Here is a 25,549-nt window from a genome sequence, read left to right on the forward strand (position 1 = left end):
AATTGGCACCACCAGCTTCCTAATTGTTCAAACCAAAGATCCTAACCTCAATTGTTCTTTTTCACTCGCCCCACATCCAGTTAACTAGCAAGTTTTATTGGTCATAACCCCTAAGTATATCCCATAATCTTACTATTTCTTTCTATCTCCATTAACATCATCTCTCATCTAATCTCCTAAGTGGTCTCCTTGCTTTTTCACCCTTGTCCCAGTGACTTTCATTTACCCTTAGAATAAGATCCAAGTTCCTGATCATGGAGTATTGTGCCTTTCATCACCTGAACTTTCCCTCTCTTTTTAGCCTCATGTCTTTATTTTTTTTTTCCCTCTTTCATTGAATTATGGACACACTAGAATTTTTCCTATTCCTCAAGCATACCGAACTTTTTCCTGCCTCGGTGTCTTTGTACTTGCTATTCCTTCAGCCTGTAATGTTCTTTCTTCTTTATCAGCACCTCATATGTCTTCCCTAATTCTTCTAAAGTAACTGCAGTCTGCTCTCCTACCTTCTGCGTATATTTTCAGTTATATCCACCTTACTTTCTTGGGTGGTGCATTAAATATGGACTCTAAAAAACAATCTGAGGGGTTTGAATTGGCGGGTGGGTGGAAGGTTGGGGTACCAGGTGGTGGGTATTATAGAGGGAACGGATTGCATGGAGTACTGGGTGTGGTGAAAAAATAATGAATACTGTTATGCCGAAAATAAATAAAAAATAAATTTTAAAAAATGGCCACAGATTCTCTGCAGTTCCTCTTATCAGGAAATGGAGTCTGTTTCCCATCTCTTGAATCTGGGCTTGCTTTATGGTTTGGTCTGAGGAGTAGAATGTGGCATAAATGACATTATGAGACTTCCAAGCACGGGCTCCACAGGCCATGCAGCTATGCTGTCACTCTGTAGGAACTACCACCTTGTGAACAATCCCACATTAGTCTCTTCGTGGATGAGATGCCACATGAAAAGAGAGGGAGAAGGAGAAAGGGGGCAAGAGAAAGCATGTGCACAGCCATCCTCCCTAAGACTCCAGACACATGAGTAAGGTCATCTGGGGTCTGCCAACTGATTTTGAACATGTGGCTTGGCCTAAACAATACCATGTAGAGCAGAGTAACTGTCTAGCTGAGCCAAACCCAAATTGGCAACCCATAGTACCTTGAGAAAATAAGTGGTTATTTTAATCCATGTTTTGAGGTAGTTAATTTTACAGCAATAGTTTATTTAATTCCTTCACAACCCTTTGTAGCTACCACTACATATGTGTGGGGTTGCTTACTTTATTAAATTTCCAAAAGATTTTGTGCATCTTGTTCACAGTTAGATTCTGAATACTGAGAAAAGGGCCTTGCACATAATAAATTGCTCAGTAGATACTTAGTAAATGAATGAAACAGTGAACAAATAGATATATAGTACATTGTATGACCTGTAGAAATAGCGTCTGGTTTTCCTTCAGGGTTAATTCTGAAAGACTTCTTGAGTTTCACCATTTTGCACCCTAGTTCACTTGCTAGCTTTGTGATCTCAGCTAAGACACTTAACTTCCTCATGCCTTACGTAAAGACTAAATGAGCTGATCCTTGAAAAGCACTTATTGCAGTACCTGGCACGTAGTCCAATACATTTTAATAGGAAAAAAAAAAAAAAACAAAGCAACAACCAATAACCAGTCACCTTTTGAGTGCATTTATTTGTCCATGGCCTTAACTTTGTAGGAACAACAGCGAGGTCTTTTTTTATGTTGTGTTTAGTTTCCTAATTTAAATATAATGGACAGTCTCCTCTTTGAGTTTTTTAGTTTGGGGAGTCTTCATTTTTTTTTAACTAATGCTTATTAGCTGAACTTGAGTCCCTAAATTTTTTTTTTAATATTTTATTTATTTATTTGACAGACAGAGATCAGAAGTAGGCAGAGAGGCAGGCAGAGAGACAGGGGGGCGGGGCAGCAGGCTCCCTGCCGAGCAGAGAGCCCCATGTGGGGCTCGATCCCAGGACCCTGGATCATGACCTGAGCCGAAGGCAGAGGCTTTAACCCACTGAGCCACCCAGGCGCCCCGTCCCTAAATTTTTTTAAAGGTTTTATTTATTCATTTGACAAAGAGAGAGACACAGTGAGAGAGGGAACACAAGCAGGGGTAGTGGGAGAGGGAGAAGCAGGCTTCCCACTGAGCAAGAAGCCCAACACAGAGGCTCAGTCCCAGCACCCGGGAATCATGACCTGAGCCGAAGGTAGACGCTTAACAATTGAACTTCCCAGGTACCCCAAGTTCTCTAAATTAATGGCTAACTTTTCTGCAAAATATTTAAATAGGAAATACATTAACCATATAGAGAAAATAAAAGACTGTATTAGTATTAAGATAGGTTATGCTGCAGTAATAAACCCCAGATTTCAGTGGCTTCAAACAAATTATTTCTTGTTCATGCTACATGTTCATTGTGGATCTTCTGCGTCATCATCATCCTCATTCCGGGACACAGAATAACTTTCTGAAATATTGCCAGTCACTGTGGCAGAGAGAAAGGGGACAATGGCAGAGCACACACTGACTCATAAAGCTTCTGCTCAGATTTGATACCTATCACTTCTGCCCATAATTAGCAGCTGATACAAGCTGTGCAGGTACACCTGGGTTCAGCAAGATAGTGGAGGCAGTCCTATGATATGTACGCAGAAGGAGAGAGAATTACTGTTTTTGAACAGCTCTAATGGCTGGCACACAGAGATTGGTGGTGCCTTGTTTGATATAATGGTCAGGTCTAGCCTGGGAGCTAGAAATGAGTTTCAACATGACCATGAAAACTGACTTTGCTCAGGTTTTGGGGGGTTTTTTGTTTTGTTTTGTTTTTTTCCAATAGCAGTTTTTTTCACCATGGTTTTATGTGGAAAGAACTGATGCATTTGTTTTTGATCGTTTTTTTCTAGAGTGATCAGGTAGAAATTCTGAAGTTTCAATGACTCATATTTTACATATACTTTCACAACTTTCATTTTTAAGATGGGTTTTTCTTTTGAGTCACCAATTCATCATTAATAATTGACAATGTGAGATCACCTTGAGGAGACAAGGACACCATATTAACCTTTCATCTAAAAAACAAAAGGATATAAAGTGGAAAGCTTCTTATGTTGTTTTCTCATTGTCTCCCCTGTCTCTCTCTCTCTCTCTCTCTCTCTCTCTTTCTCTCTCTCTCTGTCACACACACACACACACGCACACACACACACACACTTCTACCCATAATTCAGTCCTAGTGCCTTTGTTCCTTGCTCCTTTTGCAGCTTACGTTTTGGATTTTCAGTTGTTCATAAGCTCCTTTAGAAGAGGGGATATAGGAAAAAAAGGACATCATTTTAGATAATCTTGCTAGCTGTTCAAAACTCTACTACCAATTTTTGCAGATAACTGAGAATTGGTTAAAATAGCTTATGCAGAATGAAAATTTATAATGTAATTTAAAAGAATTATGGCCAGAGATCAGCACTGAATGCTTTCCTTCTTATGGCATGGTGGGGGCATTGAATAGAAAGTAGTTTGGTAGAAACATTGCAGAATTTGTTTTGATTGCCATCTTTTAGTTGGTTTTACTACAGTGAGAGAAAAATGGAAACATGGGTTTTAGTCATTAAAGGTCATTTGGCAGTAGCATTTACTTGGCAATGAGTTCGCTTTTTTCTCCTGCCACCCAAGTTATTTTATTTCTTTCTGTTGATTTACATAACGTCTTAGAAATGTTTCAGTACCATAAAGAACCTAAGATATGTTCTTATGTTTGGTGTGTGTGTGTGTGTGTGTGTGTGTGTGTGTGTGTATTTAATCTTGGACATATTTCTTTTTGCCCAAACTAGAAATATTATGGACTTTAACACCAATTGTGCTTGAAATTATGTTTCAATAATGTTGAAATAGCAAAGAAACTCTTAAATACCTTACTGTGTTTACAGTGGCAAATGTTAGATTAAGTATTGAAGTATTTTTATTAAACCTCCTTAACTTTTGACTACTTTTGACCATATAATTGTTCCTCCTGCTTAAGACTAGTTCTTAAGGGCCGGGTGTAGAGGTAGAAGGCCTTGTTCCTTGGGTCTCAAAACTAGGATGTCATGCTGCTACTTGCCTTCAAAGAACATATACTGGCCCCATGTTTGCTCTGAGAAGGTGAGTAATTTTTTCTATACTGAAATCTAGAATCGAAAACTTGTCATTTTTCCCAGTTTACTTTCATAAGTTTTGTTGATTACTAATGATTGGAAATAAATGATTGAAGATTATTTCTAAATATTTTCTTAATTTTAGTCAGCTGGTTAACAATAGTTTCTTTCCAGTGGAATTTAAAAAGTGGTTCTTGGGGCACCTGGCTGGCACAGTCAGTTAAGCAACTGACTCTTGGTTTCGGCTCAGGTCACGATCCCAGGATCGTGAGATTGAGCTGAGCCCTGCGTCACGCTCGGTGCTGAGCACAGAGCCGTGCTTGAGATTCTCTCTTCTTCTTCCTCTGCCCCTCCCACTTGTGCTTGCTCTCCCTGACTCTCTCTAAAATTAAAAAAAAATTTTTTTTAATGGTTCTTTCAGTGTTTTTAAGGGTAGGAGTTATAGACACAGTTATTAAACCAGTTATTTCTAGCTTAAACTTTCATCCAGGAAAACACTTTTTACTTTATCCAATTTATATATTTTTGCAAGTACTCATTCTGTTTCTTTAGAAAAAACTAACATATTCTTAAGATATTCTTTTTTTTTTAATTCTTTTTTTTTTTTTTTAAGATTTTATTTATTTAGGGGTGCCTAGGTGGCTCAGCGTGTTAAAGCCTCTGCCTTCAGCCCAGGTCATGATCCCAGGGTCCTGGCATCGAGCCCCGCATCGGGCTCTCTGCTCAGTGCAGAGCCTGCTTCTCTCTCTCTCTCTCTCTCTCTCTGCCTGCCTCTCTGCCTACTTGTGTTCTCTGTCAAATAAATAAATAAAATCTTAAAAAAAAAAAAGATTTTATTTATTTATTTGTCAGAGAGAGAGAGCACAAGCAGGCAAAGTGGCAGGCAGAGGCAGAGAGAGAAGCAGGCTCCCCACTGAGCAAGGAGCCCAATGCAGGACTCAATCCCAGGACACTGGGATCATGACCTGAGCCGAAGGCAGCGGCTTAACCAACTGAGCCACCCAGGGCATCCCATTCTTAAGATATTCTTAAAGATAAATAAATATGTAGTATTATAAACTGAACCACTAAAGATTCTGCTGTACTTTAGAATACCAATTCTCAGACTTCACTGTGCCTCAGAACCACCTTGAATGCTTGTTAAACAGGATGCTGGCCCTATACTCAGAGTTCCTGATTCAGAAGGTCTGGGGTGGGGCTGAGAATTTATGTTTCTAAAAAGTTCTTAAGTAATGCTGATGCTTCTGGGTTGGGGGGCCCACATTTTGAGAACCATTATTATATAAACAGTGTCTCAGAAGTGTGTTCATACTGCTTTACAAAAATAAGCAATTTTTAAAAGTCAAACACTCAAAATTATTAGACGTCTTAATCTTGGGTTGGGAATCTGTTTTTTTTAACTGACTATGAAACTCATTTTAAGGTACTGAAACTGGGTCTTAAGAATAGTATACTTCTTCCACTTTCAAAATAGAAGTTTGCCATATTTCCATAACTAAGTAGTATTATATATCAAGTAGTTATATAAGTATTATATATAATACTTATATATTATAATTATATATTATATATACTTATATGTAACATTTATAATAAGTATTATATTATCAAGTAGTTTATTAGCATTTTGACAATTTTAAGGTACCTGAGTATGACTTTTAAAAAACGTTAATTAGCCAAAGGGAATGTGCTGATTGAGGAAGGCCTAAGACTAAAAGTGATTATGTGGATTATCAAACCCATAGAATTGCTTTTTTCTCTTGAGGAAGTCTGAAATAATCACCCAAATAAGTCATTGTTAGTATGTATTTGTCAGCCTAAGATTTTTTTTTAAAAGGAAAGAAGAAAAACAGTTGGAACTATAAACTTGGACTATGGATATTAAGGCAGAGAACTTGGTAGCAGCATTTAAGTTTGATTTCATTAGGATTTAGGAAGGACTGACATGTGTTCTCTAATCTGTACACTTATTATTACATGAAGTGGAAAAGTAGATCTAATCTTGATTCCTTATTTTTAAAAATACTTGCATCTGGATAGTCAGAGGTGATGTAAATGACTTGGAAAAATAAATAGGTGTTTGTGAATGCCAATCCAGAAGTTTACTGAAAAACACACGCAAAATTTTTTTTCTTACTCTCCTTCTTTCATGACACGGTGACTCAATGAAGTCACATTACCCTAGATCAAATAATGCCAGACTGGCTGGGGACTTCCTTCATTCATGTGCAATTCCACCCGCTCCACCTGCTTCACATGTTGTAAGACTTCTGTTTTGTCACATGATTACTGAAATAGTCTATACGATTCAGAATTATTCTTGCATGGACTGATTGCTAATGGAGTGAATGATGGACTGTCACATAAGTGGATTTTTGGTGAAGTAATCAAGAGAATAAGTACAAGATGAATGAAGCCAGGCAAACTTGCTGTAATGAATTTGGTCTCATATCTGTTTCTTCTAGGATATCCCCAAAAGGGTATACTTTGCATAGTATTGGAAACAAAATTTCCCCAATTGCATTAGTCAGTCAAATGATTGTGTGTTTTAGAACAGCATTGTTAGGAATACAGTGTTGCCAGGCTCCCATATCTGTTTTCTCGCTGACAAAATCTTAATGGCAAGTTGATTCTTCTCTTGATGTGCCACTCATAATGTTTGTGTGATAACTGTTTGGGGTGTGGTGAGATTGTCTTTGTGAATCATTATTGTGTATACCTTGCTTCTATGACAGTATTTTAAAACATGCTTCTCAGGAATGTGCTAGGTAGAGCTACCTGTGAAAATAAAATACCCACTTGAGCCAAAATGTAAAAATATATATTGTTAAATCTGTAAGGTACACAGCAGTTCCAGAAGGAATAGTAAATTTACTCAAACGTGTTTTTGAAATTGTCTAAATTTTGAAGTTGTATAAATTTGTCCCTAATGAGTATTACAGTGGTAATACTTTATTAGTCATTAATTTTGTGTTAAAATATTTATTTTAAAATAACAGGTCTTTTTCCCTTTAAAAGTTTCTATTTCAGACTTTTAACTATTGAAAGGCTGATTTTTCTCTCAAATACAACTGAGATTAATTTAGAGCTTAAATTTTCCTGCAGTATTTCACTTAGACATTTTCTTTCCTAGATATTATAGGAAGAGTATACATTTCCTTCAAGTACTCATCCCCCAAATCCAAAGTAGATACTTTTTATTTGTAGTTGGTTTCTGTCCTGCTTGGTTCTGTGAGATAAAAGATGGTTATAATGATGTATGCATTGCAAAAAATAAAATAAAATAAACTTAATATAAGCTAAAATAAAATTAAAGTAAGAGCACAAAGGGCAAATAAACTTAGGAAGAATAAGAGGTTTGAGTTTGGTCCACAAAATTCATACCAATGAAGTGCTCTAGTAATGTGGTTATAAATTCCGTCAACAAACTTGAAGATGAAAACATGATTGCCGAAGAGCAGGGGTTCGTCCTTTTATCTTCCCGCACATCATTCATAAGCACTCCACACTGCCATTTATAAAAACTCTCATTACCTAAAGAGATTCTCAAAGGGGCTGGGATGGGTTTGGGGAGAGTTAAGATATATCAGAAAGTGGAGAAGTTTGAAAACACATCATTCTGGTGCACTTTTTAAGGAAGTTATTTCTACTGTAAGAGTCATTGATTTGGGGGATTCACATAATTCACAAGATCAAATGGAAACAAATTGTTTAGAGAAAGTACCATTATTCCTAATATTTAAGCCAAAGAGATTTCTGATGTGGGCACTCTGAGTGTTCTTTACAGCCTTCTTGTTGGTCCAAGCAAATGGATTGTGTAAGCATCAGCAGTAAAAGTGTCAGAAGAACAGTGTGTGAGCTTGGGAGAACAGGCCTCAGTAACTCAGTATTCCTAATGCTGTCTCAGGCTGGCCAGAGGCCTGGTAGCAGGACTGTTGATTTCTGACCTCTTCGGAAAATAGGTTTTTCCGATTTTTCCCTTCTGACTTACAGTACTAGATCTTTTCTTAAAAACTTATCATTTTATTGCAGTTTTAAAAAAATCTGGCCATGAAGTATATATTCCTAATATGTTTCCCTTGTAGTAAGCACTCTTAAGATTTAAAGAGATGCACAGGTGAGTTGAAATATCAGAACTGCATTTGGTTTTTGTTAAGTAATTATGGCAAATGCCATTTTTAAAATTTTTTTTAAAGATTTTTATTTATTTGACAGACAGAGATTACAAGTAGGCAGAGAGGCAGGCAGAGAGGAAGAAGCAGGCTCCTTGCTGAGAGAGCCCAATACGGGGCTCGATCCCAGGACCCCGGGATCATGACCTGAGCCGAAGGCAGAGGCTTTAACCCACTGAGCCACCCAGGTACCCCAAATGTGATTTCTTTAATGTGGAAAAAGAAGTTTGTAACTCAACATTTAATTTAATCAGCAGAGCATTTTTCTCACTCAGTTTTGGTAAATCATAAATGCCTAGAACTTGCTTGTGTACATAAAATTATAGAATTAGTCTACATTGAAGCTTTCCAATTATTATAGATCTCCCTCTCCTGAAAAAGATCTTCACGTACTCTGATGTAAACGGCAGGAAAACGACTTAAAAATTTCCTCATCAGTTTAAGAAAGAAGTAACAGGCAATCTTATTGGGTTTAAACTGAGAAGATAAATGGAAACAGCACTTCCTCATCAAATAGCCCAAAATAACCCTGCAAAATATTCATAAAGTGTTTTATCAATATCAGTCTTTTACCAGAATAAGAACTTGAAAGTGAAAATTGCAAAGCCACGTAGTTCCATGGGTGTAAAAACAATCCTAAGTATACCAAATTTTTAATTACTCACCGGTATTTAGTTTTATTAATTCCATTTCAATGTCCATTCCCTGGTTGTCACTCTTGACATGTCATCAGAGAGAAAAAAAATGACATAGAGATATCATAGTATCTGCCATAGGCTCTCACCCAGAATACTACCTTATCTTTAGTCATCGTGTCTCGTTAGACTCCTCTTCCCTGTGACAGTTTCTCAGACTTTATTTTGAAGACCTTGATAGTTTTGCTGAGTGCTGTGCAGGTAATATGTAGAATGTCCCTCAGTTGGGATTTGTATGATGTTTTTCTCATGATTACTCTGGAGTAATAGGTTTTTTTTTTTTAAAGATTTTTATTTATTTATTTATTTGACAGAGAGAGAAATCACAAGTAGGCGGAGAGTCAGGCAGAGAGAGAGAGAGAAGCAGGCTCCCGCTGAGCAAAGAGCCCGATGCGGGGCTCGATCCCAGGACACTGAGATCATGACCTGAGCCGAAGGCAGCGGCTTAATCCACTGAGCCACCCAGGCGCCCCTGGAGTAATAGGTTTGGGGAGGAAGACCATAGAGGTAAAGTACCAGCCCTATAACATCATATAAAAAGTACATAATATCAACATGACTTACCCTGTTGATACTAACTTCTGTTACCTGCTGAGGAAGGGTTTGTCAGGTTTCTAGCATGAAGTTATTCTCTCTCTCTCCTGTTTCCATGCTGTAATCTTTGGAAGGAAGTCCACGTGCAGCTATACATAGAGAGGGGGAAAGTTAGGCTCTACCTCCTTGGAGGCAGGATATTCACGTAAGTTATTTTAAGTTCTCCATGGGAAATTTGTATATTCTCCCCCATTTATTTATTTATTTAATCTTTATTTATAGTAGTATGGACTCATGGATATTTTATTTTATACTTTGGGTTATAATCTAGTACTTATTTTGTTCACATTATTCTAGCTTTGGCAGTTGCAAGCTTTTTATTGGCTCCTGTCTCTTTGATATACCCTCCCCTTGATTGTGCAGTTTTTTGAGCACTTCCTAACCTTATTTGTACACCGTTCTTTTTTAAAAACTAAAAAACATAGATAATTAGGTAGGCTGGTTCAGTCTTCTATGAAGGAAAAGATATTGTTCCCGTTTTTGATTACCGAGAATAATAAGAAAGGTCAGTACTTTTTTTTTTTACTCCATTTTTCAATATCAAGTAATATTTGGTTCTGCCACTTAGTGTAGCAGTTTTGTCCAGTCACCTTTGATTTTTCTTCAGGGGTTAGTCTTGCTTGTAACTTGCCTGTTTTGGAGGATCAGCGTGTATTTTGGATTTTTCTTTTTCCTTTTTTGTTACCTTAGCAGTGGAGTAGCAAAGGTACAGCTCAAAGGAGAAACTGAAATCATCAGTATAAACTTATTCAAAGCAGCTCTTCTATTACTAGGTTTCAAGTAATAAAAAAAATTTTAAAAAGAAAGTGGCTGGTACCCAACTGGTAAACACTAGTTACCTCCAAAGGGAAAGGTTATATAGAACATTGGCTTTCTATATTACGTATTTGTGTAGTGTTAGAATTTTTTAAAATAACAAACTTACATTTCCTTTATAATGTGGAAAATAGTAAAGGTTTATTTTTAGAACCAGTGGAAATGCAAAGAAAAAATCTTACCCTTTCTGTGGTTTGAAATGCTTTGGAACGTAAGGACTTTCCCCCCACACCCAATGTACTCAAAATCTTTGGTTATTTTTGTATTAATATTGTTATCTGTACCTGTGCTAGTGAAGTTGGCCCATCTATCCAGTTGTTTTATGTAATTGCAAGGCCTACTCTAGCATTTGAAGATTATTGGGGATTCTCTGACAATTGTTTCAAGTGTGTAAGACTTCTCTTTAAACAAGTTATAAATATATTATAAGTTAGAGACCACTTTTATGATGTTTTACAAAAAGACATACAGTTGTTTTGGTGTGTGGCTATAGAAGAAATAGGTGGGAATCCTTCCCACTGTTTCTTTGTTCTGCTGCTTTTCCTGCTATTCTGATACTTGGTTTCTTTCTTTCTTTATATCCACTAGGTTTTCTGTTCTGTTCATTCTGACCCCTACACCCTGAGATTACTTACCTGGTTTTTTCCTCTTTTAATCCACCAACTTGGACCCTGCCAATTCAAGAAAACCCCCTCTCTGCATTTCCCTGGGATATGGCAAGGTCTCAAAATGAGAGTGTCACTATAGCCAGTAATCTGTATGTTTTCTAGCTCTTGTAGGGAACAGGTCCACTCTCTTTATTGCCTTACTGCCAGACTCCAACCCCTGCCCCCCACCTAGAGCCCCTAAGTGTTTAAACTCTCAATCTGGCTGTCCCATTTGGAAAGTAGGATATTCTCAGATTTAATAGCAGAAGGAATAAATAGAACTTTGTAGAGTTTTTTTTTTTACATTTCTTTGTGCTACTTTAGGAGCCATAAAATATGTCCTTTTGTCCTCTCCATGTGTTCTGATTTTTATTTCAGTACAACATAAAACAACCAAATATTTGTTGTGTATAACTCAAAACCAAAAAGGGTTTTTTCACTGTAATGTTTTATTTGATGAAACTTAAATACAGCATAGTCACTTTCTTTTTTCTTTCTTTTTTTTTTTAATTCAGCAAAGTTTTTTTTTTTAATTTTTTATAAACATATAATGTATTTTTATCCCCAGGGGTACAGGTCTGTGAATCACCAGGTTTACACGCTTCACAGCACTCACTATAGCACATACGCTCCCCAATGTCCGTAACCCCACCCCCCTTCTCCCAACCCCCCTCCCCCCAGTAACCCTCAGTTTGTTTTGTGAGATTAAGAGTCACTTATGGTTTGTCTCCCTCCCGATCCCATCTTGTTTCATTTATTCTTCTCCTACCCCCCAAACCCCCCATGTTGCATCTCCACTTCCTCATATCTGGGAGATCATATGATAGTTGTCTTTCTCTGATTGACTTATTTCACTAAGCATGATACCCTTTAGTTCCATCCACGTTGTTGCAAATGGCAAGATTTCATTTCTTTTGATGGCTGCATAGTATTCCATTGTGTATATATACCACATCTTCTTTATCCATTCATGTGCTGATGGACATCTAGGTTCTTTCCATAGTTTGGCTATTGTGGACATGGCTGCTATAAACATTCGGGTGCACGTGCCCCTTCGGATCACTACGTTTGTATCTTTAGGGTAAATACCCAGTAGTGCAATTGCTGGGGTAGCTCTATTTTCAACTCTTTGAGGAACCTCCATGCTGTTTTCCAGAGTGGTTGCACCAGCTTGCATTCCCACCAACAGTGTAGGAGGGTTCCCCTTTCTCCACATCCTCGCCAGCATTCATCATTTCCTGACTTGTTAATTTTAGCCATTCTGACTGGTGTGAGGTGATATCTCATTGTGGTTTTGATTTGTATTTCTCTGATGCTGAGTGATGTGGAGCACTTTTTCCTGTGTCTGTTGGCCATCTGGATGTCTTCTTTGCAGAAATGTCTGTTCATGTTCTCCTCCCATTTCTTGATTGGATTATTTGTTCTTTGGGTTTTGAGTTTGCTAAGTTCTTTATAGATGTTGGACACTAGCCCTTTATCTGATATGTCGTTTGCAAATATCTTCTCCCATTCTGTCAGTTGTCTTTTGGTTTTGTTAACTGTTTCCTTTGCTGTGCAAAAGCTTTTGATCTTGATGAAATCCCAATAGTTCATTTTTGCCCTTGCTTCCATTGCCTTTGGCGATGTTCCTAGGAAGACGTTGCTGTGGCTGAGGTCAAAGAGGTTGCTGCCTGTGTTCTCCTCAAGGATATTGATGGATTCCTTTCTCACATTGAGGTCCTTCATCCATTTTGAGTCTATTTTCATGTGTGGTGTAAGGAAATGATCCATTTTTCTGCATGTGGTCTATTTTCGTGTGTCGTGTAAGGAAATGGTTCGTTTTTCTGCATGTGGCTGTCCAATTTTCCCAACACCATTTATTGAAGAGGCTGTCTTTTTTCTATTGGACATTCTTTCCTGCTTTGTGGAAGATTAGTTGACCATAGAGTTGAGGGTCTATTTCTGGGATCTCTATTCTGTTCCATTGATTAATATGTCTGTTTTTGTGCCAGTACCATGCTGCTGTGATGATGACAGCTTTGTAATATAGCTTGAAGTGCAGAATTGTGATGCCACCAACTTTGGCTTTCTTTTTCAATATTCCTTTGGCTATTTAAGGTCTTCTCTGGTTCCATATAAATTTTAGGATTATTTGTTCCATTTCTTTGGAAAAAATGGGTGGGATTTTGATAGGGATTGCATTAAATGTGTAGATTGCTTTTGGTAGCATAGACATTTTCACAATATTTGTTCTTCCAATCCAGGAGCATGGAACATTTTTCCATTTCTTTGTGTCTTCCTCAATTTCTTTCATGAGTACTTTATAGTTTTCTGCATATAGATTCTTAGCCTCTTTGGTTAGGTTTATTCCTAGGTATCTTATAGTTTTGGGTGCAATTGTAAATGGGATTGACTCCTTAATTTATTTCTTCTGTCTTGTTGTTGGTGTAGAGAAATGATTTCTGCACTGATTTCTGTGCATTGATTTTATATCTGGACACTTTACTAAATTCCTGTACAAGTTCTAGCAGTTTTGGAGTGGAGTCTTTTGGGCTTTCCACATACAGTATCATATTATTAGCGAAGAGTGATAGTTTGACTTCTTCTTTGCCAATTTGGATGCCTTTAGTTTCCTTTTGTTGTCTGATAGCTGAGGCTAGGACTTCTAGTACTATGTTGAATAGCAGTGGTGATAATGGACATCCCTGCCATGTTCCTGACCTTAGCAGAAAAGCTTTCACTTTTTCTCCATTGAGAATGATATATGCGGTGGGTTTTTCATAGATGGCTTTGATGATATTGAGGTATGTGCCCTCTATCCCTACACTTTGAAGAGTTTTGATCAGGAAGGGATGCTGTACTTTGTCAAATGCTTTTTCAGCATCTATTGAGAGTATCATATGGTTCTTGTTCTTTCTTTTATTGATGTGTTATGTCACATTGATTGACTTGTGGGTGTTGAACCAACCTTGCAGCCCTGGAATAAATCCCACTTGGTCGTGGTGAATAATCCTTTTAATGTACTGTTGAATCCTCTTGGCTAGTATTTTGGTGAGAATTTTTGCATCTGTGTTCATGAAGGATATTGGTCTGTAATTCTCTTTTTTGATGGGATCCTTGTCTGGTTTTGGGATCAAGGTGATGCTGGCCTTATAAAATGAGTTTGGAAGTTTTCCTTCCATTTGTATTTTTTGGAACAGTTTCAGGAGAATAGGAATTAATTCTTTAAATGTTTTTTTTTTCCTTCTTTAAATGTTTGGTAGGATTCCCCTGGGAAGCCATCTGGCCCTGGGCTTTTGTTTGTTTGGAGATTTTTGATTACTGTTTCAGTCTCCTTACTGTTTATGGGTCTGTTCAGGTTTTCTGTTTCTTCCTGGTTCAGTTGTGGTAGTTTATATGTCTCTAGGAATGCATCCATTTCTTCCAGATTGTCAAATTTGTTGGCATAGAGTTGCTCATAGTATGTTCTTATAATTGTTTGTATTTCTTTGGTGTTAGTCTCCTAACACATACTATGAAAGAGGTGTCTCCTCTTTCATTCATGATTTTATTTATTTGGGTCCTTTCTCTTTTCTTTCTGATAAGTCTGGCCAGGGGTTTATCAATCTTATTAATTCTTTCAGAGAACCAGCTCCTAGTTTCGTTGGTTTGTTTTGTTGTTTTTTTGGTTTCTATTTCATTGATTTCTGCTCTGATCTTTATGATTTCTCTTCTCCTGTTGGGTTTAGGCTTTCTTTCTTGTTCTTTCTTCAGCTCCTTTAGGTGTAAGGTTAGGTTGTGTATTTGAGACCTTTCTTGTTTCTTGAGAAAGGCTTGTATCACTATATATTTTCCTCTCAAGACTGCCTTTGCTGTGTCCCATAGATTTTGAACGGTTGTGTTTTCATTATCATTTGTTTCCATGCATTTTTTCAATTCTTTTTTACTTTCCTGGTTGACCCATTCATTCTTTAGAAGGATGCTGTTTAGTCTCCATGTATTTGGGTTCTTTCCAAATTTCCTCTTGTGATTGAGTTCTAGCTTCGCGGCATTGTGGTCTGAAAATATGCAGGGAATGATCCCAGTCTTTTGATACTGGTTGAGACCTGATTTATGACCCAGGATGTGATCTATTTTGGAGAATGTTCCATGTGCACTAGAGAAGAATGTGTATTCTGTTGCTTTGGGATAAAATGTTCTGAATAGATCTGTGATGTCTATCTGGTCCAGTGTGTCATTTAAGACCTTTATTTCCTTGTTGATCTTTTGCTTGGAAGATCTGTCCATTTCAGTGAGGGGAGTGTTAAAGTCCCCTACTATTATTGTATTATTGTCAATGTGTTTCTCTGATTTTGTTATTAATTGCTTTAAATAGTTGGCTGCTCCCACATTAGGAGCATAGATATTTAAAATTGTTAGATCTTCTTGTTGGACAGACCTTTTGAGTATGATATAGTGTCCTTCCTCATCTCTTATTATAGTCTTTGGCTTAAAATCTAATTGATCTGATATAAGGATTGCCACCTTAGCCTTCTTCTGATGTCCATTAGCATGGTAAATTGTTTTCCACCCCCTCACTTTAAATCTGGAGGTGTCTTCGGGTCTAAAATGAGTTTCTTGTAGGCAACATTTTGATGGGTTTTGGTTTTTTATCCATTCTGATACCCTGTGTCTTTTTATTGGGGCATTTAGCCCATTAACATTCAGGGTAACTATTGAGAGATATGAATTAAGTGCCATTGTATTGCCTGTAAGGTGACTGTTACTGTATATTGTCTCTGTTCCTTTCTGATCTACTACTTTTAGGCTCTCTCTTTGCTTAGAGTACCCCTTTGAATACTTCCTGTAGAGCTGGTGTGGTGTTTGCAAATTCTTTCAGTTTTTTTTGTCCTGGAAGTTTTTTATCTCTCCTTCTATTTTCAATGATAGCCTAGCTGGATATAGTATTCTTGGCTGCATATTTTTCTCGTTTAGTGCTCTGAATATATCATGCCAGTTCTTTCTGGCCTGCCAGGTCTCTGTGGATAAGTCTGCTGCCAGTCTAATATTTTTACCATTGTATGTTACAGACTTCTTTTCCCGGGCTGCTTTCAGGATTTTCTCTTTGTCGCTAAGACTTGTAAATTTTACTATCAGGTGACTAGGTGTGAACCTATTCTTGTTGATTTTGGTGGGGGGGGTGTTCTCTGCACCTCCTGGATTTTGATGCTTGTTCCCTTTGCCATATTAGGGAAATTCTCTCCAATAATTCTCTCCAATAGACCTTCTGCTCCCCTCTCTATTTCTTCTTCTTCTGGAATCCCAATTATTCTAATGTTGTTTCGTCTTATGGTGTCACTTATCTCTCGAATTCCCTCTTCTTGGTCCAGTAGCTGTTTGTCCCTCTCTTGCTCAGCTTCTTTATTCTGTCATTTTTCTTCCATATCACTAATTCTTTCTTCTGCCTCATTTATCGTAGCAGTAAGAGCCTTTATTTTTTATTGCACCTCTTTAATAGCTTTTTTTATTTCAACTTGGTTAGATTTTAGTTCTTTTATTTCTCCAGAAAGGGCTTTTATCTCTCCAGAGAGGGTTTCTCTAATATCTTCCATGCCTTTTTCAAGCCTGGCTAGAACCTTGAGAATCCTCATTCTGAACTCTAGATCTGACATATTACCAATATCTGTATTGATTAGGTCCCTAGTTTTTGGTAATGCCTCTTGTTCTTTTTTTTTTTTTTTTTTTTTTTTGGTCGTTTTTCTGCCTTGTCATTTTGTCCAGATAAGAGTATATGAAGGAGTAAATAAAATACTAAAAGGGTGGCAAAGACCCCAGGAAAATGTGCTCTAACCAAATCAGAAGAGACCTCAAATTGTGGTGGGGAGAAAGGGGATTAAAAAAAAGTTCAGAAAAGAAAAAAAAATTAAAAAAAGAAAACAAAGAAAAAATATGAAAAAGAAACATATATATATATTAGATAAACTAGTTAAAAAACATTAAAAAGAAAAGGGTAAAAGTTAAAAAAAATTTAGCAGAAGAAAAAAATAAAAATAAATAAATTAACAGCAAGACTGAAGAATCAGGGGAGAAAGCCATGAGTTCCGTGTTTTGCTTTCTCCTCCTCTAGAATTCCGCTGCTCTCCTTGATAGGTGAACTTGGTCTTGGCTGGATTTCTTCTTGATCTTCTGGGGGAGGGGCCTGTTGTAGTGATCTGAGGCAGAATCGCACCGCCCGTACCAGGGGCCGAGCTAAGTAATCCGCTCGGGTTCACTTTTGGGAGCTTTGGTTCCCTGAATGCTTTCCGTAGAGTTCAGAGGACGGGAGTGAAAATGGTGGCCTCCCAATCTCCAGCCCAGAGGAGCCAAGAGCTCGGGCCCCACTCCTCAGTGTGCCCTCAGAGAAGAGCGCCCAATCACTCCTGTCTCCCTGGCCTCCGGCCGCACTCCGAGCTCACCCAGGCTGCGACTGGTTCAAGGTAACCCCCAGCTGAGAGCTCACTCTTCAGCTCTGTCTCTGTAGTCGGCTGCCCTGGTCTAATACCTGCAAGCTCTGCGACACTCAGACCGCCCCCCCCCCCATCCTTCTGTGACCCCGCGGGTCCTGGGGCCATGCTGACCCTGCGAGGGCTTTACCCTGGTTTAGCCTCTGGAGCGATGTCCCTCAGTGAAGCAGACTTTTAAAAGTCCTGATTTTGTGCTCCATTGCTTGCCTGGAGCCAGTTTCTCCCCCCGCGGTCTATCTTCCCATCACTTTGGATTCACTTCTCCATGGGTCCTACCTTTCAGAAAGTGGTCAATTTTCTATTTCTAGAATTGCTGTTCTTCTCTTCGATCTCCTGTTGGATTTGTAGGTGTTTGCAATGGTTTGATAAGCTATCTAGCTGATCTCCTGCTATCTGATGTAGTCTCAGCCTACAACTTCTCCGCCATATTGACTCCCCCGAGGATATACCCAGCATAGTCACTTTCTAATAAGATCTTCCACATTCAGTTTGATAAATATTAAGTGACTATTACTTGGTTCTGGAAATGGCCAAATGGCTTGCCCTTGAGAAAACTCACAACCTAAAAGTGATAAAACATACACAAATGGGGGGGGGGCAGGCATATTAACACCATAAGTGAGATGTAGATAAGGAGATTAAGGAAAGAGTTCATGAACAAAGTGACATTTGAGATGAACTTCATCAGGCAGAGTTAGTGGGGAGTGTACTCTAAGCAGAGGCAGTATTTTGAGTCATGAGTGTTTAGAGGCGGAAAATACAGGCATACTTGAAGAGTAGCGAGTAGACCACTAGTAGCTGGAGCATAGCTTACTTGCTTGGTAGTAGCAGGACATGAGGTCAGAAAGGTTGGTTGTGGTCCTGGTTTGAAGCACCTTAAATATCATATTGTGAAGGATTGGAGTTTTCTTTCCATCATTCAATAGCTAGCTTGGGGATCAGTGGTAAATAAAAACAGGCATGATCATTGTCCCCATGGAGTTTAGAGCCTGATGTTATTATAATCCTAGAAATACATGTACAACTGCAGTTGTCATAAATGGTACCAAACAAACAAACAAACAAAAGTACATGGTGCTACGAAGATATTTAAGAAAAAAACTTGAGCTAGACAAGGAGATTAGGAAAGGTTTTCTTGAAGACATGGCAAATGAGTTGAGATGAGAGGGATGTCAACTAGGTAAAGAAAGATAACAAAGAAGGATGGAAAGTGGATTTGGGGTAGAGAGAGTAGCATGTGCAAATGCCTTTAGTAGGGAGGCAGCTGGGTAATGGAAAAGGCAAGTATGAGAGACTGACAGGTCAGAATGGTAGGAGCAGAAAGGGTCCAGACCTTGTAGACTTTACGGACTTGGATATTTGTCCTAAGAGTGATCGAAAGCAGGGAATTGACATAATCCAGTTTTCATTTTAAAAGTATAATTCTGGCTGTAATGTGGAAAGTAAATCAGTGACTTTCAGTCAAGGTGGTTCCGTAAATTCACACTTTGATATACGACGTCTGTACCAAATATGTATCAATGATAGATGAACTATAGAAACTGCAAACCAAAAGGATATTGCCAAGCTCAAAAACAATGCAAAACACAAGTGAACTCTTGAGTAGTTGAAACCAGAGGCCTGCTTAGCTCTGAGTCCTAGAATAGGCATGGAGGCAGGGATTTCAACTGCTTTGTGGTAGTAAAGATTAAAAGTGTGCCAGGTGTGGGACGCCTGGGTGGCTCAGCTGGTTGGGCAGCTGCCTTCGGCTCAGGTCATGATCCCAGCGTCCTGGGATCGAGTCCCACATCGGGCTCCTTGCTCCACGGGGAGCCTGCTTCTCCTTCTGACTCTGCCTTCCACTCTGCCTGTGCTCGCTCTCACTCTCTCTCTGACAAATAAATAAATAAAATCTTTTAAAAAAAAAAAAAAAAAGTGTGCCAGGTGAGATAGGACAAAGTCAGATTTATTGTTTAAAGCTGGAGCAAGAGTAAGCCTTCTCAAAATGGCAGCACATCTGAGGTGAGGGAAAAACAAAACAAAACAAAACAAAACAAAAACCTTTTTACTACCATTTGAAGTTAATGCAGTATAACAAGTTGCAAGCCCAGGGTTGAAGACAGAAGATATAGTCTTACAATCCACCAGTGACAGGATCTGTGATATTCCTATCACCTCAGGAACTAGGAAGACTAGTAATTCCAAAACTTTTAGGTAGGGATAGGATCGATATAATGGAAGTTAAGAACAGAGAGAATGTATAAGAGAGAAAGAACAAACAAAAACTCTTAACTTAAAATGAAAATGAATATACAAACTGAAAGTCCAAAGTGTGAGGAAATTTAAGGCTAAAAAAGAAAACCAACAAAACACACATTCACGGATCAAATTAATTCATTGAAGGTTCGAGTATTTTAAGGTATGTTTAGGGGCACCTGGATGGCTCAGTCAGTTAAGCATCTCACTCTTGATTTTGGCTCAGGTCATGATCTTAGGATCGTAAGATTGAGGCTGGTGTAGGGCTCCATGCTAGTGTGGTTCTGCTTAAGGTTCTTTCTCTCTTTCCATCTCCCCCTACCCCAGGCTCTCATTCTTTAGAGCTCTCTCTCAAAAAAATAAAAGTATGTTTTATATGCTCAGATTCAAATAAATTATTCCATTTAAGGCAAGCAAGGAAATATGAAACAAAAAACAGGCAGAAGTAAAACAAGAACCAGATGGATGTTTGAAAGAATCAGTTAAAACTCTTGAATGAAAAATAGTCATTGAAATAATTCAGTAGACATTATAAATTCTAGACTGGCCACAGTGAAAGAGTTCATTAATTGGAAGTTGGTACTGAGAAACTCACCCAGAGTTAAGCACAGAGAAGATAAATTTAGATAGGGAGAGACCAGTTGGAAATGGATGAATCTTCAAATATTTAGGAAATAAAACTGGGAGAATTTGATATTGAATTAGATAGGGGCTTGTGAATTGGAGAACATGATTAAGGGTGACACCAGGGTGTGAATTTGTTTAACAGGTTGGAAGGTGATGCCCTTTACTGAGAGATTGGAAGGGGTTTGGAAGGAAAATCATGAGTCTGGTTTTGGATGTGTTGAGTTTGATTCCTCCAGGATATTCAAAGGGAGCTACCTAATAGATAGTCCAGCATATAGCCCTAGAGTTCAGAAGAGAGGTCTGGGAAGGATATAGAAATTTTTAACTCAAATGCCTGTGGGTGATAATTGAAATCATATGGAAGGAGAAAGACATTCTAAGACAGAGCTTTAAGGACTTCAATACATAACTCTGTATAGAAGAGGATAAGCTTGCCAGAGGACGTGGAGAAGTGTCAGCAGAGATGGGAGGTAAACTAGAAGAGTTATGTTATTTTATGGCAGCCAAGGGAAGGCTGAGGTAGCCAAGGAAAGAGTGTTTCAAAAGGCAGGCAGAGATTAATATTGTCAAATATTACACAACTATCATGAGGAGTGAGGATCAGGAAATATTATTGAATATAGTGAAAAGGAGATGATTGGTTTACTGTAGAGTGAGCTATAGAAGTAGAGGGAAGGGACAAACAGCCAAATGGAGTAGCTTGAGGGTTGTATAGGAAAAACACACTGTGTGTTTCTCCTTTTTCACTCACATAGAACATTCCACACTTAAATTCTGACAACAGATGTGTGTTTTTCACACATCAAGCAATTATCTGTGATATCAGCTGGTTGGCCTATAATTGAATTAAATTTTTGACATTAACTGGAGTTAGTGCAGACTCCATAGGTTAAGGGCTCTGCCCCACAGGACTTTGCATCTCCCTCAGACCCCAGTTGTAAGTCCCAGGTTGTCACCTGCTCTTCTGACTGATCAGCTGTAAATCGGAGGTTCCCATGACCCCTCCTTGAGTGTCATCATTTTCTAGAATGGCTCTCAGAACTCAAGGAAACACTTATTTATGATTACTGATTTATTATATAATAAAAGATAAGATAAAGAATACAGATGAACAGCCAGATGAGGAGCTACAGAAGCCAGGGTCTGGAAGGGTCCTGAGGACAGGAGCTTCCATACAAGAGGAGTTGGGGTGTGTGCCATGCTCCTGGCATGTAGGCAGGAGCCTACCTAGAGCTTCTAGAGCAACCTAGAAGCTCTCCAAATCCTATACGTTAGGAATTGTATGGGGCTTCATCATGTAGGCACGATCATTAACTCAATTCCCTACCCCTCTTCCTTTCCTGGAGGATCTGCGTACTGGGGCTGAAAGTTCCAAGCTTCTAATCATGGCTTGGTCTTTCTGGTGACCAGCCCCTATGCTAAAGCTACCCAGGAGCCCACCAAGAGTTACCTCATTAGAACAAAAGAAGAACAAAAGACACTCCTGTCACCTAGGAAATGCCAAGGGTTTTAGGAGCTCTGTGCCAGGAACTGGGACAGTAACTGATATGTATTCCTTCCATTATTTCACAAGGAGTAAAGGAAATTAAGACAGGAAGCAGGGAGGATAAAACTGGGCAGTATCTGAAAGGGGATAGATTGAATGGACAAGTGGGAGACGATCCAGATAGGGGTTGAAGCTGACTATGTACAGGAAAAGGAGTGAATGATAGTGTATTCAAGAACGTGGAAAACAACAGGATCCAAAGCGTAGAGAGTGGAATAACCCAAAACAGCAAGTGTGGAGGGGAGGAGATGCAGCTCTTTTCCAACAGAGGGTATACTGTTTGTCTATGGAACTTTTTTCACAGAGCATTTTGAAGGACATATTATTCAAAATACACTTGGGGAATTTTTGCCTTAAAATGTAACTGTCTTCAGAACTTTCTAAGTCATCAAGTACTATTCACTTGTTATATGAGAAGCTATAACAGATATTCAGAATTAATGTTTTTAATGCTTTTTAATCCTGGACTCCTTTTAGAATAAATTAAAGGTAATTTTAGATAGTAAATGTTCTTTACACTTTCTTAAGATTAGTCTGTAAGAGCAAAGAAATTGTGTATTAATGTAGTTTTAAGCTTTATTTAATTTTGCTTGACCTTGCTACTAATAACACCTACATTTTAGTATAAGGGTGTTCTTCTGATAGGCTTGATCATTTTATTACTGTGTTGAGGCAAAAAAAAAAAAAAAAAAAAGGAAGAAGAAAAGAAAAAGAAAGAAAGAAAGAAAAATCTGAAAATCAAGCAAGAACACCCTAAGGTTTTTTATTGAATTGGTTAATTAAATTCAGAACTACTAAGTATGTAGACCTTATATGGTTTCTTGAGCTTTGTATTTCACAAATGGTATCTGTTATCTCCTTTAATCTGCAACCACAAAAAACTTCCTGCAGAGAAAGAGCTTATATTTTTAGGTAATACTCTGTTTACTTACCTTTCTCCTTTAAAATTTTTTTTCTTCCACTTTAACATTTCTCAAAGGTGATACTCATGTCACATGGTAATGTTACTGGAAAGTCATGTTGCAAGATTTGTGAAAGAAATGAGAAAATGAAGAATTTCACATATACTAGGAACCGTTTGAGTCCTTTATATGCATTATCTCATTTAGTCCTCACGACAGTCTTAGAAGGTATTATTTTCATCTTGCAGGTATAGAAACGAAGGGTTAGAAAAGCCAAGAAACTTGTCCCTGAAACATTTACAGCTAGTAAATGTCAGAATTGAGATTCAAACCTAGGCTCTCTTACACCAGAGGCTTAGCTTAAGGATGCTGTATTTTATTCTCTCCCTGTAGATCTTGCCAGCTTTCCATACATCTGCTCTATTAAGAGAGAAAAGCAGCTTCAGCAGTGAAAGGAAAGCCATCAGTGGTATTTGTTCATTTATTTATTTATTTATTTATTCAAAAGATTTTATTTATTTGTCAGAAAGAGAGAGAGAGAGAAAGCACGCAAGCAGGCAGAGAGGCAGGCAGAGGCAGAGAGAGAGGCAGGCTCCCTGCTGAGCAAGGAGCCTGATGCAGGACTCGATCCTAGGGTCCCGGGATCATGACCTGAGCTGAAGGCAGCGGCTTAACCCACTGAGCCTCCCAGGTGTCCCGGTATTCGTTTATTTAATTAGGTATTGAAGTGATCTTGAAATAGAAGATGTTCTCAGTCTACCAAACAGTTGAGACTTGTAACATCAGCATAGTTTTGTGCCTTTGTATGTGAAGCTCCTTTAGTCTAGCTAATTTCTTCTTGCCCTTCCGGGCATGGCTTGGGAATCCTCTCCAGGAAGTCTCCCCTTACCCGCTTCCCCACATTCCCTACCTTCTCCTAGAGGTCTTCATGGGTCCAGGCACTTGGCCCCTTATGCATGCTCTCTGGACACCCTTCTCTCATCTCTGGCCCTAGCACCAGTCACACGATTGCAATGATCTAAGCTCCTTGATAAGCAGGGACTGTGCTTTTTAGAAATTTCGACAACCAGTACAGTGTCTGGCATATAGTAGGTAAATGAAAAAGCTTGACTGAATGTTTGACCCAAAGTGTATTTTTAGACTTGTGGAATGTGTGATGGCTGTGATAGTGGCGCATAGGACACACAGTGTCCTTTTGTTTGGTTCTTCAATCTTTCTGGTGATTAAGGAGTGTTTTCGTATCCCTGAAGCCTTCAAGTCATCAGAGGGGAGAGGACTGAGGGAACACTGTTAGTGAATTCCCTGAGTAGAACAGAGGACAATGGTGTTTCGCTTCCTTCCCTCCCCAGTGAGGAGGCAGCGACGCTACAGAGAGTCAGGGGGAAGACAGTGGCGCTCGCATGAAACCTGAGTCCTATCAATAAGCTTACTGTTTACTGGTTAGGACCTCTGATTTAAGTTTTGGCAAGGCCTGCACTGTTCAGGCCCGTATCTATTTTATACAACTTTATATTCCAACCCACCGGCAGCGGGTTTAAACTTTGTAAGTCAAGGAAATGGCTCATTCCTAAGTGTTCACCCCTAACCTGAAACCGATGTCTTATTCTCCATCACAAGTGTGTAGACTAGCAACATTGTCATACATCAGATGGCAGGAAAACGGCACATCATTCCCATCACCACTGTTTTTTGACTAGATGACCGAAAGTAAGTAAGTGAGCTGCTCTGGGCCTCATTCATCTCCTTTCTAAAGTGAAAGTCCGAAGTTTTTATGTTCATGAGACCATAGAACTAACTTTGATTATCTCTCAAGGTCCGTTCCATTTCTATTTTAGGTTGTCTAATTTGTGTCATTTATTTAGCAGTGTCCCAGTGCAGCCCACTGAGAAAGGTAATTAGAAGTTTTCTTTTGCCATTTCTTTTTGACATTTGCCATTTGTCATTCAGCAGTCTTGAAATTCTAACACGTGAATTTATTGCATTCATTGTGTTGATTTTTAACTTCGAAAGTTTCCTGATAGTTGATATTATCACGTGGCATCTTCTCTTTTTGAGTTTCTCTTCCCAAGGTGGTGATGTTTCTTTTCTTTTATTTTTTTCTCTATCTCTCTGTCAAATAAATAAAGTCTTTAAAAGGTAAAAATAAAAAATAAAAACCCTACTTCCTGGAGGCAGAAATCAGATAACAAAAGTCAAGAACTGCAGTAGTCAGAAAAAAGTATCTTCTTCAGTATTACTGTGAATACATTAATTGTTCATTGTCCTGTTCTCCACCAACAAAAAAACTGCAAAGTTACATTTTAACAGCAGGAGTATCTGGAGCAGGCCTCCTAACCTCCGGTTTAACCCTTATGCTATTCTAGGCTGATACAACCTTCCTGTTTGCCTTTTTCCCCCCAATGTTTTATTATGAAATTTTTTTTTAAGATTTTATTTATTTATTTGACAGACAGAGATCACAAGGAGGCAGAGAGACAGGCAGAGAGAGGGAGAGGAGGAAGCAGGCTCCCTGCCGAGCACAGAGCCGGATGTGGGGCTCGATTCCAGGACCCTGGGATCATGACCTTAGCCAAAGGCAGAGGCTTTAAACCACTGAGCCACCCAGGCGCCCCTATGAAATATTTTTAAAATAAATGAAAGTTTAAAGAATTTACAGTGAACACCTATACAACCCTCTCCCTGATTCTTTCATTAACATTTTATGGAGCTTGTTTTATCAGC

At 38.6% G+C, this 25,549-nt stretch overlaps 1 protein-coding gene and 1 long non-coding RNA gene across 2 annotated transcripts in view; both read left to right on the forward strand.

The window, feature by feature from the left end:
- The window catches only part of PRORP (protein only RNase P catalytic subunit), a 143,518-nt gene that overhangs the window by 62,737 nt on the left and 55,232 nt on the right, over window positions 1–25,549 (forward strand). The window lies entirely within an intron of this gene.
- LOC116591275 lies at window positions 18,004–22,620 on the forward strand. The gene is made up of 2 exons (XR_004285919.1): window positions 18,004–19,220; window positions 19,442–22,620. It is a non-coding gene; the product is annotated as an uncharacterized LOC116591275 (long non-coding RNA).

This window comes from Mustela erminea, chromosome 5, assembly GCF_009829155.1.
Source record: "Mustela erminea isolate mMusErm1 chromosome 5, mMusErm1.Pri, whole genome shotgun sequence".
NCBI classification, from domain to species: Eukaryota; Metazoa; Chordata; class Mammalia; order Carnivora; family Mustelidae; genus Mustela; species Mustela erminea.